Consider the following 4008-nt stretch of genomic DNA (forward strand, 5'->3'; position numbering starts at 1 on the left):
TCTCCCGTGTGTTGTTTTCAAAGGGGCAATTAAGTGGAGGAACCAGGCACCATTTTCGTTTCTCATTAAGTGATTAGGGTTTGTTTGGCAAATCCCAGCATCTGTGGCTAGAGGCAGGCTCTGCGGAGCTTGACTTGGGCGGCGCACAGCCTCCACACGCGGGAAGCATCCGGCTCTTGCCTTCTGCCCCGGCTTCTCCTAGCCTGAAGGAGTTTGAGGGGGTCCTTTCATTGTGTAGATGAGGAAACTGAGGCACAGAATGGGGAACCAATCCACCACTACTCCACCACTAGCAAGTAATAGAGCCAGGTCCTGCCTTCCAGAGAAAGACTAACCATTACACCATACTTGCCATCTAAAGAAGGAGTTTTCAGTAAACCTGTTCCCACTGGCAGCTTTGCTTCTGGAAGGAGCAGTGAAGGCTCCTTCCTTAGCATGGGGTCATTTTTTCCACCTGATTCTTCTTTCTCCTTGAACAACCACTAGTGTCAACAATATGGCAGACACCATTGGTGTCCACCCAACAGTCACTCCCATCCTCCTTTTCCTTTGCCTACCTCCCACTAAAGAGGCTGTGCAAAACTTCTCTTGTGGTTAGGAGAGACTACGTGACCCACTTCGGGCCAGTGAGATACGCGGGGGACTTTTCTGGAGGACTTTTGGGTAGATTTTCTTCCTCCTTCAAGTTACTCAGGAAGAAAGCTTTGCTCCATACTTTCTCCCTCACTTCTGCTTTTACCTTTGGTGGTCTGTAGTGATACTTGGGGCTGAGGCAACCATCTTGTAACTTGAGGCAACAAACTAGGAGAAGAAAGACAACTGTTGCAGTCACCTATTTCTTTGTAATAAATCAGCCCCCAAAATTCAGTATCTTAAAGGAACAATTTATTATCTGTTACCATTCTGCATGGTGACCAGACTTGACTAGATGGTTCTTACTGCAGGTCTCTTATGTGGTTGTAATCTGATAGAAGCGGGGACAGGAATCACCTAAGGGCTCAACGGGCTGGAAGTCCTGGATGGCTCACTCACATAGCTGGAAGTTGATGCTGGATGCCCAGGGGGAGCTCAGCTAGGGCCCTTGACCAGGACACCTGCACAGGGATTCTCCATTTGCCTTGGGTGTCCCACGGCGTATGGCTGCTGTTTTCCAAGGGCAAGTGTTCAAGTACTAACCATTTTAAGAGGCCCAGATAGATGCTGCAAGGCTTATGATGTACCCTTGAAAGTTCAAAATGTCGTTGCCACCACATTCTATTGGTTAAGCTAATTACTAAGGCCAGCTCAGATCAAAGAGGAAGAGAGTCCGACTCTCTCTCCAGGAGAGAGAATGGCAAGGTGCCATTGCAGAAGAGCAAGAGGCATGGGAGCTGTTGTTCTCTCCGCCTTTGGAAAACGCAATCTACCATACCCACAGCCTGAAGACCATGATGTGGTAAGCTGGAAAGAGTCCCGGTCCTTGTTACCTATAAGCCACTCATTTTCGGGCTTCTCAAGTAAACAAATAATGTCCTAAGAGCTTAAGCCATTATGAGTTGGATTTTCTGTCCAAATTTGGAGCAGGAGGCAAACATGATCAGGGAAGACTTCCTGGAGAAGGTGGGTCTTAAACTGGACATTTCAAGACCATCTCAAGTTCTTACACTTTGATATCAAATACTCCTAGGTTTGAGTTCTATTTCTGCAATTACTACTAGCTGTGTGACTCTGAGCGACTTAGCCTCTATGAGCTTCAATTTCCTCATTTATAAAATAGGCATAATAATAATAGTTGCCTCTAAGGCCCTTCTGAGAATTCAATGAGATGATACATAGTAAGAGCTTAGCATGAGATCTGATGCATAGTAAGTGATTTTTAAGTGTTATTTATCATGACTATTTTATCAAATTATTGAGAGACAGAAAAGTAACCCAGTTGGTTTCGTGTGCTTCCCGCTGTTGCTGAGACCATTGAGGGAAAGTGTCAGGAAAGCATTTTGTGGGGCACATGGCTGCCTCTGGATGCGCCCCTTCCATCTCTAGGGGCAAAAGCAGAGCTGAGGGGTCCTGGGAGAAGCTGGACTGTCCTGTACAGGTCAGTGATGGGGAAGAGGTCTGTGGCCTGCAGAGGGAGTGGCCTGTAATTTTGGAGCTAGGGAGAGGAGCCTAGTTGGGACCCTGAACAATTGCTTCAGGTAGTCTGTGGGGCCCCAAATCTTCCTCTATGGAACCCTGAGGTTGGGATGGGGAACAGTCCTCTGCAGGTAGGGTGACCAGTTTGCCCGAGTTTGCCCAGGACTTTCCGGTTTTAGCATTGAAAATCTCCCATCCTAAGTGGCCGTTCAGCACAGGGCAAACCAGGACGGTTGGTCAGATCCCGTCTGCAGGGGACCCTTTAGGCAGAGCCCTCCAGGATTCAGCGAGTCTTGTGTCCCGGTGTAAGGGGTAACATCCTGGCCAAGGAGTCTGTCCGCTGGAGGCCCGGGATGCAGAGCCACCCCCAGGCAACCAGGCTATTTGGCCTTATCGGTCAGGGACCGAGCGGCCGCTGGGTGATCGCAAGCTACACGTCCGGGCCTGGAGAGGGAGGGTATAGTACGGAGTAGCGACAACCTCCCTCCAGCCCTTTGAGAGATTCGCACTTGCGCTGTCCTCACCAGCGGGTAACATGAGATCGCTTTAGGGGCTCGAGACATGTAAGACGGGTGCTCAAGCCTGAGATACGGCTTTCCCAAATCAAGCCCTGGAACACTCCTCATGTGTGAGGTGCGAAGCAGCAGGGACTACGTCCCCAGAAGCTCTCAGCTGACACGCACACTCGGAGTGGAGCAGTCTACGGTCCTTCCCTGCGGAGGAGAGAGCCTTGAAGGGTGAAGAAGCGGCGCCTGAGGCTCGGGGCAGCGGGAGCAGCGCAGGAGTCCGGAGACACGCCGTTGAGGACCTCACAGCGGGCCGGTGTGGTAGTAAGAGGCACAGAAGAAAGCGTGGGGGTGACCGGTCGTTGGCGATGACAAACTGACGGCTTGCTTCACTGCCCCTTCTCTAGCGCCCTCTGCAACGACGGGTAGGAAAGAAAGAGGATGTGAACCCGCAACGATAAATGGCTGAGGTGCCATCGGGAGGGGGGACGCTCCAAAAATTTCAGGACAACAGAAAGCAGATGGAAGAGCGGTAACCGATGCAGGAGGGCAGAGAAAGCCTTAGCCCGGAGCATGCGGAGAGGATACGGCCAGGGAAAGAGGCAGTCGTCCTTGGCAGACCCAGCAAGATGCAGAGCTCAAATCAGCGGGTGCAATGAAGATCCGTACCCTGGACGGTGGCTCCCCACACCTGGGCACAGAGCACCTAGAGGTCAGGGTCTACTCTTCAGGTGGGAGCAGGCAGTTTCTGGAGAAATCGAGTGTCCCCAGAAGAAGGGCCCTCATGTGCTGGCGTTGGGGCGGGAATGGGGGGAGGGAGTCCTCGGCTGTCGTGGTTGCCCGGCCGCTCATCAACCAAGGCATGCCAGCTCGTCAGCAAGCTTTCCAGTTCTTCGTTCCCCACCACGGATGGGCCGCCAAAGGTTACCGCACCGTGAGGAAAGCCTCCAAAGTGAACGTAGGACAAAGAAATAAAATGGCCTGGAGGAAATGGAAATGATGCAAGGAACTGAGAAGAACTAAAAAAAAGTTTACACTCTATTAATACCCTCACAGAGATTCAAGGAGGTATTGTATCCCTGAAATAAAAACTGGACAGTATAAAGAACCAAATAGAACTCTTGGAAACAATATACTTATTTATATTATATGTATATATTAGTTATATAAATAGCTTTATATTACATGTATATATTATGTAATTAATTTATATACTATGTAAATAAATTATATATATTATTTATTTATATACTATGTAAATTATACCTATATATACATTATATACTATAAATTATACCTATATATTATATATACTATATAATTTATACCTAATATAAATATATATAATAGGAATAGAATGTTCTCAAGCTAAGGAAATTTTTCAGAGAGT

At 48.6% G+C, this 4008-nt stretch overlaps 1 long non-coding RNA gene across 1 annotated transcript; it reads right to left on the reverse strand.

Annotated features, from left to right (window-relative positions):
• Positions 1-867: 867 nt before the first annotated feature.
• On the reverse strand, positions 868-3599 carry LOC130543463 (uncharacterized). Its single transcript, XR_008958834.1, has 2 exons — positions 3288-3599; positions 868-3031 (listed from the first exon to the last, which is right to left on the reverse strand). It is a non-coding gene; the product is annotated as an uncharacterized LOC130543463 (long non-coding RNA).
• Positions 3600-4008: the final 409 nt, after the last annotated feature.

The sequence above is a fragment of the Ursus arctos genome, unplaced genomic scaffold (genome assembly GCF_023065955.2).
Source record: "Ursus arctos isolate Adak ecotype North America unplaced genomic scaffold, UrsArc2.0 scaffold_12, whole genome shotgun sequence".
In the NCBI taxonomy this organism is placed as follows: Eukaryota; Metazoa; Chordata; class Mammalia; order Carnivora; family Ursidae; genus Ursus; species Ursus arctos.